This window comes from Olea europaea, chromosome 9, assembly GCF_002742605.1.
Source record: "Olea europaea var. sylvestris chromosome 9, O_europaea_v1, whole genome shotgun sequence".
Taxonomy (NCBI): domain Eukaryota; kingdom Viridiplantae; phylum Streptophyta; class Magnoliopsida; order Lamiales; family Oleaceae; genus Olea; species Olea europaea.
The window spans coordinates 11345420-11357041 of NC_036245.1; positions in this window are offsets into that span (position 1 = coordinate 11345420).

The window sequence follows — 11622 nt, forward strand, 5'->3', positions numbered from 1 at the left end:
AGATTGAAATTTACGGTTTCTTTTTCACTATATATGATCAAAGAGAAAGGGTGAGGAAGAGGAAGAGAGGCAGTGTACATCCATGAGAAGAGATGAAGTTATGGGTTTGAGGTTAGGGTTTTGGAATGAAATGAAATGCCGGCATGGATGAGCAAAAAATGTTTGCCTGTGAAATGAAATTTTAAGAGCCAAGAGAATATTTAGGCAGAAAGAGAAATTTTAAGAGGAAAAATTGAAATCGTCGTTAACTACTAAAGTAGTTGTGTGTCAATTTTTTTTTTAGTTTCAACAAGAAGACAGAATCAATTGTTGTTCTAGTCTAATAACGAGCAGACATTATGGTTGTTGAATGTTTTAGTATATTTCTTGTATATCTAACAACCAATTCGTTGTCGTTGAATATGAACAGACATTTTGGCGGGAATTTTTGATTTGGCATCCACTCACAACAACCAATTTAATTTGTTCATAAAAGATATAGAATTAACAATAATTTTTGGGTCTTTATAAAATGTTTCAACTAATTTAAAATTTGATTGTTCATTATCCATTTTGTATGACCAAACTTAATTTAGTCTTTGACAATAATTTTTAACAATCAAATTGATTTGATCGTTGAAATATTAGTCATAAAATATCATTTTTCTTGTAGTGGAAGCAGTTAAAATGATCATAGGCCGTTCACTGATATGAAATCAAGTCTAATTTTAAGCAGTAGTACTGCGAGAACTTCTTTGCATGGTGTACATGAATCTGATCCTTAACCACGACATCTTTCTTCAAAACGATCCCTTGATCAGCTCATTGTCAAAGGTAATGAAGAGACCACAACAGTGCTTGCCAAATGTCAATATGTAGGAGTACAATTTTGAACGCCCTCTTGTTCTTGTAAAATCTGAATTCAAATATCCTAGTACCACAAACTTCAACCACCATCGTGCTGCCAAAAGAAAAAAGGGAAAGAACCAAGAGCATAAATCCTGGGGAGTCTTTGGGCGTCTTTCCAAATTTCTGATCTTGGTTGATTATGATAGAAAGATCCAGTTACAATTTAAGATTTAAATTAGATCAAGAGACTAAAGGGTTTGATTTAGGAAAAAATAAAAATAAAAAATGGTCTTGATAAAATGAGTTTCTCATCCTTTTTTTTTTTTTTTTTTTTTTTAATATTTTAGATTTATATTTGGAGGGAACTTGAAACCCCAAGCTCATGACATAAAATCAGTATATTATTATTGATTTTGTAGTTTAGAAGTGGCTTATCTTTTTATTCAAATTTTCCAATTACTGATTTTTTGGTGCTTTATTTCTGTGTTGTTTTGGATTAATTTTTTATGTGGTTGTTGTTGATTATTCTGAACAATTTCTGATCATTCGCATTGAGATCACTTCCAATTTCAATCCCAGTCATTTTGGTTTTTTAATTCTTATGATTTTTTTCAGGTTTGTGTCTGGTTTTTTTTTTTTTTGGCCAAGAATTTAATCTTAGTATGCTTTTAGGTGAGAAGAATCAGGAAATTCATTTCAATACCAAAAAAGGATGAGTTTTCCTGATGCTGCACAACCACCACCTCTTCTTCCTCTACCTTTTGCCGGTGGAGATGTTGATAGGTTTTGGGCTACAGCACCTATGAATGATGCTGTTTCTCAATTTGAGCATTCAAGAGACCAATGAATTTCGAAAACAATGCTTCAAATTCTACATCCTTTGCACAGATGAAATCCCAGTATGAAATTACTAAATCCTCAGAGACTAAAGGAACGAGCCATTTATTTTACAAGACTCATATTTGTGCGAAAAATTCACCAAAGGTGCCTACAATATTTTAGCTGCCCTTAAAGGGGCCTGATATGGGCCCTTTAAAAATGATACTCAGCTGTTCAAGTGCAGCAGATTTTTAATTCTTTCTTTTTTTGTTTAAAATAAATAAATAAAGAAAAATTTGAATCGATCAGACCACCTGAAAAGGATAGAAACTTGTGCTGTGACTAAGCACACAATTATGTGCAAACATGGCGTAAAATTACCTGTGATGCCATGACTTTAATTCTCATCCACAATAAGAATGATTAAAAATCCACCTTAATGTCAGTGGTGTAACGTATTGCATTATATAGAGCTTTACAAGATAATATAAATGGAATACAAATCAATAATTTACAATGAAATGGAAACCGTGTAAATGAAATGAAAACCGTGTAAATTAGCCTCCTTCAATTACGTGATTGGCATTGGCATGCTATGGGAAGATTGTGATTGAGGAGTAATATCCTCAATCACAGTATTATTTCCAACACCCCCCCCCCCCGCAAGCTCAACGTCGGATTTGATCGAACACGGAGCTTGGAACGAAAGAGCTCAAATAGAGGTTGAGGAACACTCTTCGTAAAAATATCAGCAACTTGTAGATGAGATGGGACATATTGTGTATGAAGTTTTCCCGCGACAACAAGCTCACGAAGAAAGTGGAAGTCCAATTCAACATGCTTGGCCCGCTTGTGTGAAATCGGATTGGAGCGTTAAAAAATGGCACTTTTGTTGTCACATAAGAGAGTGGGCTGCTGAGGCATGGATACCTTGAGGTCATGCAGGAGATGTGTGAGCTAGATGAGTTCAGCGGCAGTGGAGGCAAGGGCACGATACTCAGATTCACAGCTGGAACGAGAGACAGTCGGCTGTTTCTTGGCACTCTAGGAAACTAAATTGTCGCCAAGATAGATAGAATAACCAGAGGTCGAACAACGAGTATCCGGGCAGCCGGCCCAATCAGCATCAGAATAAGCTACAAGAGCACCAGGAGAAGTGGAAGGGCGAAAATGTAGGCCATAGTGAATGGTGCCTTTAACATAGCAGAGGCTGCGTTTAGTAGCCAGAAAGTGGTCATCAGTGGGAGTGTGTAAGAATTGACTGATAGAGTTGACAGCATGAGTAATGTCGGGCCTTGTGATAGTCAAGTACTGTAGTGCACCGATGAGGGATCTATAGAGAGTAGGGTCTGAAAACAAAGAACCATCAGCAGAAAGATGTTGAGAAACAACCATGGGCGTGTGAACAGGTTTACTATCAAGTAATTGAGCTCGAGTAAGAATGTCCCGTGCATATTTGAGCTGACTGATGAAGAGACCATCAAAAGTTGGAGTGGCTTCAAGACCAAGAAAATAGCTGAGAGAGCCTAAGTCTTTAGTGGCAAACTCAGAGTTAAGTGTACGAGTGAAGCGAGCAAGAAGTGAAGAATTGTTGTCTGTAATAATGATATCATCAACATAAAGAAGTAAATAGATAATATCGGACTTCTGATGAAAGACAAATAGAGATGTGTCCGCATGGCTGCAAGAAAATCCAAGGCGAATAATAAAGGAGCTAAAGCGCTGAAACCAAGCACGAAGGGCTTGTTTGAGACCATAAAGAGCTTTCTTCAACTGGCAAACATGGTCTGGAAAGCGAGGATCAATATATCCTGGAGGCTATTCCATATAAACTTGATCAGTAAGAGTACTATTGAGGAATGCATTTTTGACATCAAGTTGATGAAGGGGCCATTTTTGTGTAACAGCGAGAGAGAGTACAACCCGAACAGTAGTAGCCTTGATTATAGGACTAAAAGTATCAGTATAGTCAAGACCAGGGACCTGTGCATAACCTTTGGCAACAAGGCGGGCTTTAAGGCGCTCAACAGATTCATCAGGTAAGTATTTGGTTCGGAATACCCATTTGGAGCCCACAATGTTGGTGTTGGCAGGGCGAGGTACCAAAACCCAGGTGCGATTATTTTCTAATGCATGAATTTCTTCACCCATGGCAGCAAGCCAAGCAGGATTTTTAACAGCAGATTTGAAACCTTTGGGCTCAGTCGATGCAAAAAGAGCAGAAAGAAGACCAGACAAGCCCAAGAAACTAAGATTGGCTGGATATCGAGTCTTGAAAATGCCAGCTTTAACTCTTGTAAGCATAGGATGAGTGGCCAACGGGACCACTGCAATAGGTGTAGGATCTGCACCAGGTTCAAGAGGAGATGAACTTGGAATCGAGGTCTGTAAAGAGGCACCTGCAAGAGAATGAGGATCCTGCAAAGGCTCAATCACTGGATCAGTACACATAATACATGGTAGAACTTGATTGAGTGAGTTGTGAAGAACGAGTGTCAGGGAGTGGGGGAGGTGGGTCTGCATGGGTGAGGCAAGGTTCCAGAAAATTGGAAAAGTTAAGGGAGGATATGGGTTGAGCTTGAGAGGTAGCAATGGAAGGAAAATGAGTTTCATCAAATTGAGCATGGCGAGTAATATAGAGCCCAGAGGTGGAAGGCTCGAGGCAACGAAACCCTTTGTGAGAGGGACTATAACCTAAGAAAATACATGGGATGCTGCGAGGAGAAAATTTGTTAGGCATATAATCTCGTAAGCAAGGATACACGTGACAACCAAAAGGGTGAAAGTTTTCATAGTTCGGAGGGTTACCATACAAAATCTCAAAAGGTGATTTACCTCCAAGGAGTGGTGTAGCCAAGCGGTTGATAATGTAAGCTGCAGTGCTGAACGCGTCAACCCAAAAACGAGGAGAAATGTGGGAGTGAAAAAGGAGTGCTAATCCCATCTCAGTTACATGGCGATGTTTTCTTTTAGCACGACCATTTTGGGCGAGTGTGTATGGACATGAGAGCTGATGGTGAATGCCACTAGAGCGGAGATGATCTTGGAAGAAATTACTGGTAAATTCACCACCGCCGTCACTTTGGAAAATTTTAATTCGAGTGGAGGATTGATTTTCCACAAATTTTTGAAATCGAATAAAAACATTGTAAAAGTCAGATTTCAATTTTAAAGGATAGAGCCACGTGAAACGAGAATAGTCATCAATAAAAATAACATAATAGACGAATCCTAAATTAGATTTGACTGGAGACGGACCCCAAATGTTGCAATGGATAAGATCAAGTGTTTTCGATAACCTATGTTCATTTCGAGAATAAGGCAAGCAATGACTTTTAGCAATTTGACATGTGCCACATAAAGTTGGAGAAGGCAACAAAGATGTAAGATAAAGCTGGCCTTTTTTATTCAATAGAGAAATAACAGAATGATTGACATGTCCAAGTCGTGCATGCCATAAATCATAGGACGCACGAAGCGATTTATTTTTAAGAACAGAAATAAAAATAGAATGACTTCGCTCAAGCACATATAAGCCTCCATCACGCTTGCCGGTTGCCACCACCCTTCCTGTTTTGCGATTCTGTACAGTGAATATGTTATTAGTAAAGGTAACGGATAAAGGAAAATCTAATGTTAATTACTTATGGAAAGTAAATTCTTGGTAAGGCGAGGTACAGCTAGGACATCAAGAAGATGTAGATTTGGGGTAGGGAAAATTTTACCAGTATGGGTAATGAGTAGTGAGGGACCATTCCCAACAACCACACAATCCTTACCCATGTAATTTGTGGCCTGATCCAATTTAGAGTGATCCATGGTCATATGGGCTGAAGCCCCTGTATCCAAATACCAGTCAGAGCCCACATCTTCATTTAGAGAACAAGATCTCATGAAGGCTTCAGCAAGGTAAGTTGGTGTCTCATTCCGATCATAGTGTTGAAGGCACCGATCGGCAAAGTGGCCATCCATCCTGCAAATCTGGCATCTTGGTAGACGACGCCATTGACTGTAGTTGGAGTGTCATTGTCCACGATCAGATGAACTGTTGCCACGCCCACCGAAGCGACCCCGATGACTACGAGAAGAGCCACCATGATGGGTGGAATTTTTTGTGACAGTAAAGGCTGTCGCTGCTAGAGAAGATGAGTCAAGGGATTTCTGAAAAATTTCAAAACTTTCGGCCTTTGAGACTAAATCTGTAAATGAGGGCAGAGAAGTTTGGGCCATTTGTGCTGTGGAGAAACTAGAGAAATCAGTACCGAGCTCGCAGGGAAACCAGTGCACCTTGTCAGTACCATCAACTGGACAACCAATTGCATGCAGTTGATCACAAATTGCTTTGAAGGAACGGGCATACTCAACAACCGATCTATTGCCGCGTTTCATTAATTGCAAGTCATCCTTAAGGCGTAGTTCTCGAGCTTTAGAACGATGGCTAAATGCATTTTCTAGTGCCAGCCACACGTCTCATGCGGTGGAGAGGCCAACTACCTCAGCCATGGCTTCCTCTGTGAGGGAGGAAAGTAACAAACTGAGGAGACGCTGATCAATAGCTTTCCATGCTAGGTATTTGTCACTTAACGTGAGAGAAGTGGTAGCGTCAAGTTTTGGGGGCTACACAAGGGTGCCATCAACATGTCCTAATAATTCTTGACTTTCAAGAAGAGGGAGGAGTTGGGCTTTCCAGAGAAGATAATTTGAGGAGGAAAGTTCAATGGTGATCATGTGGATTAAGGTATTGAAAGGAAGAAGGGTGGCAGAAGTTTCAGAAGCCATGAAGGGAAGAAGAAGAACAGGATATGTGGTATGTATGTTAAACCACTGGCTCTTATACCATAAGAATGATTAAAAATCTACCTTAATTTCAGTGGTGTATCGTATTGCATTATATAGAGCTTTACAAGATAGTATAAATGGAATACAAATCAATAATTTACAATGAAATGGAAACCGTGTAAATGAAATGGAAACCATGTAAATTAGCCTCCTTCAATTACGTGATTGGCATTGACATGCCATGGGAAGATTGTGATTGAGGAGTAATATCCTCAATCACAATATTATTTCCAACACACAAGACTCCGAAGTAGACTACCCAAAGAGTAAGTCACTTTGTGTAACACAACAGTAAAGTCCAATCGATAAATCCAACAAACTTATAACTACATACATACATGCATACGTTGTACACACACACACAGTGAGAGAAACTTGGGAGTTCCCATATTCATTTTCCTAAACAATCTTGACAAAAAAACAATCTTTGTCGAGGCCTTGTCAAATGGCTTTGGCACTAGGCAACGGTTAATTCTTATACCAGCCGCTAAGAAAGCGCAGCAATTACATTAATATCCCTGCCTTGTTTGGTTCGACGTCGCAATTCCTGGGGTTTTCCTAAAGGGCTCACTGTTTTTCTTCATTTCATTTTACACCATAAAAATTTGTAGGGGTGTGCTTGATTGCAAGGAATTTGAATGAATAGTTTTATTTGTTGGTCAAAGTTGTTAACATATTGGTGTGAAACCACCGAATGACTCTTTTGTAAGGAAAACTGGTTGAAGCAATCACGACAATGAAATATGTATTTCTTGTAAATGTCATCTTATATAATTTCAAAAAGTCTACGTTCAACACTTTTTACGCGTAATTATTATTTTCGGTTTTTTACTTATATTTTTGTTGAAGAAGTGATCCCCTAAATTTTTACACTCAACACATACATATTAGTCAACATATGATGGGATTTGCATGTGCAACTAACAAAACTTATAAGTCTCTGAATATTTAAATTTTCGACCTTGAAGTGTAAAGGCTTTTCATTTGTTAAAAACTTGTAGCCAACTTTTGTAGACTAGCAAGATGCAATTTATTTAGGGAAACTTTTTTTATTCATAAAATTCCAAATCGAAAACATGGAATGGGTCGATACTTTCAATTAAGGACGTCAAAACCAGCCGTATTGATTAGGTAGGTAGGTAGCTCGATCTATGTAAGGGTTTTAATTGACATGATCCTTATATGATCTATGATATTTTATTTGATACTTGTCCATTGGATTTTTTTTTTTTTTATATGATAAACGGCTATCAAATTGCGGGCTTAAAGGTTTAACTCACAAGGTTTTTGCTCTGATGAACACTCAAAACTATTTATTAGGAAAAAAAATAACAAAATATAATGTTTATTATGAAATTATTATCTAATTGAAAAACATGCTTGAAAATATAGAAAAATCAGGCAAACAAAACTTTGAATCTAATTAAATTGTAGTATTATTTTATTCAATTTGCTGACCCAATTTTGGCTACTTGCCTCTAATAATTTCCCGGAAAATAATAATCCAACCAAATCATAAAAAATAATTCATAACTGCTGTAAACAACATCACATAAAGTAATTTGATACATTGCACAACAATCTTTGATGTTATTATTTGAGAAGCCTTTAAAAATGTTAATTAGGCCCCTCAAATGCTCATCCCACTTTGAACGACTCGATCTAACAAATTGATACTAAATTTATTGATAATGAGATTTAATTTTCCGTATAACAGTCTTTATCAAATAACTAGTTCATCAAACTGTACCTTGATTTAATTTGATTTCTTAATAGGAACCAAGCTTGCGGCAGAGGAAGGAATTGCTTTGGTGTTAATGGTGGTGGTTTTGGGCTGTTTTGGCTCGTCCGATTCGTCGGTATTTCAGGATTTCACCAGAGGAATTTGCTGTTGAGTAGCGACGTCCCAACCGGCAAACTTTTGAGGAAGAAAGAAGAAATCGGTGGGGAAGAATTTGTACTGAAGTCCAGCCATGGATGTATAGAAATGAGTTATTTGAGAGTATAGAGCTTTTTTGTTAAGCATTTTGATTCGGCCTTTCACTTATTTATAGAGCCACATTATCCAAGGGCCTGTTTGTCTTTCAATAATGCTTAGTTATTTTTTTAATTATTATAGTACTTATAAACATAGGAAACTTGATTAAAAATTTTATCTTCATCAAAACTCAAGGGAAATTCATACTTTACTCAATTTTCACCTACCCTTAATTAAAAGTTTTTGAGAATCAAGTTCTATGTCAATGTTTTGAAAACCGACCAAATCATCGATCCGGAAAAGATCAAAATGTTCATTCAACTGGGGTTGAACATGGGTCAAATCGGATGCAATAAATACATACAAAAATAATAAAATACTGGGAAAACAATAATTTTTTTAAAAAAATTTCATATTAATAACTTGTTAATTAGATTCATTATTCTACAATTTGCTAACATTTTTGTTATACCACTATGCCACATTGGAAGCTATAAAATCATTGGAAATAAGTACATCTATAAATTGCACTATTCCACATTAGAAGTTTATAAAATCATTTGAGAAAAAATGCATCCATAAAAGGAGCATGTCATCCAATATTTCTCTATATGCTTTTGAATTTTTGTTTATGAGGCCCATTTATGAAGTTGAAAACTTTTAAACTAAAATTAAAAAAAAAAAAAAAGGAAAACCACAAAACTGCAACAGGTTCACATTAAATTGGCCGGTTTGGTGCATTTTTAAGCAGTTAACTGGGTATGATTGGCTTGATTTTGGGCCCGGTTGGTTTTGATAACATTGATCTATGTATCAATTGTTGCCATTGATGGTGTGTTTAGTGTTTTGAAAAAGGTTTTTGGAATTTAAGTTGAAAATGGAAAATAAAATTAATAGTTGCCACCAAACAAGCCTTTAGCTATCGTTGACCATTTTGGGAGGCTTTGCAATTAGAAGTCTAATTTGAAATAATTTTTTATTCGGAGAATATTCTAGTCCATATACTCCACCTAAAAGGTTGAACCCCAACCTTGAAAACTCCCATTACTCCGTCTCTGGAGCATCATGAGGGAAGTAAATCACTGGATGTGCCCCAGCAGACCAAGGAACGAAAGTTTTCCCTTACATTGGTACCCACAAAGAGACCAATTCCATATCTGAGGAATCGGACCCTCAAACTGCGACTGCCAGTAAGATTGAGACTACCTCATTTATATCTATTGCACCATTGGATTATGTTCCGGGAGCCCTTATACTCCACCTAACTTTCATAAAAAGACCATGCTGGGTAACTGCCTACCAAAATACACACAAACATGGGGTAGGAATTTTTCGGATAATTTTTTAATAAGGTGGGTCTCACATCATGCGAGGAATATGTGAAAACTCTGTATAGCTGACCATGTCCACCCATCTAAATTCTTTATAGGATCCATGAGTAAAAAATAAAAACTCTATAAAATTAACTGGCCCCACTTTAAATTTGAATATTAGGACTCATAGCATGAATAATGACGTGTTTGCGAGATTTTTTTAAATTTATTAATAATTAATTATTTTTCTTTTGTTTTTATATGATGATTGGTTAGATTGAGGACGTGATTGAGACAGGCAATCCCACGTGAGTCATACATTGCGAAGTGTTCTCGTTGACAAAACTGATAGTTTAATGTGCTTTATTTTGATTTTAATTTTTAATTAAATAATTTTTTCTTGCGTCTCAATTGTACAGAATAAATTAATTTAAAGGTGTGCTGCCTACTATTTGCAGCATGATTTATGAGCACATTGGGTGGTAACTATTAACCGAAGACCAGCTGCTACGAAAGGTGACAACACTATTGATGGCTCATGTGATATATTTTCTATACTAAAAGTCCAAAAGTATACACAAATTACTTCTAATATGCACGAGTTTCTACAACTGTAACGTACTACAAATCATATATGTTGATGATTAAAAATAATATGACAAAATTAAATTATGGTTGAAAAAAATTCCCGAACCAAATAAAGCAGTTAGATTCAATTCGATTTTTCTTAGGATAAATACCCGAATGGATACTAGAATTGAGAATCGATGGATTTGATTTGATTCACGATTCTATATCAATAATCGAATAACCGAATTTTCCTAATTTTTTTTATATTGAATATGCTAAATTATTTTTTTTCTAAATAAATTTGTCGATTAATTAATTAAGTAATTAGTTAGTGGAATTTACACCCAATACATTCTTTTTAATACATATTCATATTTTACTATAAAATATTTTTTATAACAAAACTAATGCATTTTATATAGTAAAAATGGTAACTAAAAAATTACACCTCTCATCATTAATTTATTCAATGGCTATAATCTCTCCTTCAAACATGGCACATCACTCCCGATTTTATTGCCAAAATCCCTAAATCATAGCATTATTCTTTGAAGAAAATGCCCAAAATCACTGGTCTCCTTGAATCGAAGAGCTAGGAGAATTTTTAGGCAGAAAGAAATTTTAAGAGGGGAAATTTAAATCACCGTCAACAACTACTAAAGTAGTCGTTGAATGTCGAATTGTTCTTTAGTTTCAATAACAAGATAGAATCAGATGTTGTTTTAGTCTATTAACGGCCACATATTATGGTCGTTGAATGTTTAATATATTTCTTGTATTTTGAACAACCAATTACGTTGTCATTGAATATAAATAAACATTTAGCGGGAATTTTTGATTTGACGTTCACTCAGAGCAACCAATTTGATTTGGTCGTAAAAGACATAGAATTAACAACTATTTTGGGCTGTTATGAAATATTTCCAACTAATTTGAAATTTGATTCTTCATCATCCATTTTGTACGATCAAATTTAATATTTAGTCGTTGAAAATAACTTTTAACAACCAAATTGATTTGGTAGTTGAAACATTAGTCATAAAATATCTTTTTTTTTTCTTGTAGTGTGAACGGTTTTAAAAAGGAAAAAAAAAAAAAAAAAGAATTCATAGACCGTTCACTTATATGAAATCAGGTATAATTTTAAGCAATAGGACTGTGAAAACTCCGTTGCATCGTGTACTGAATCCGATCCTTAACCATGAGATCTTTCTTTAAAATGGCCCCTTGATCAGTTCATTGTCAAAGGTAATGAAGAGACCACAATAGTGACTG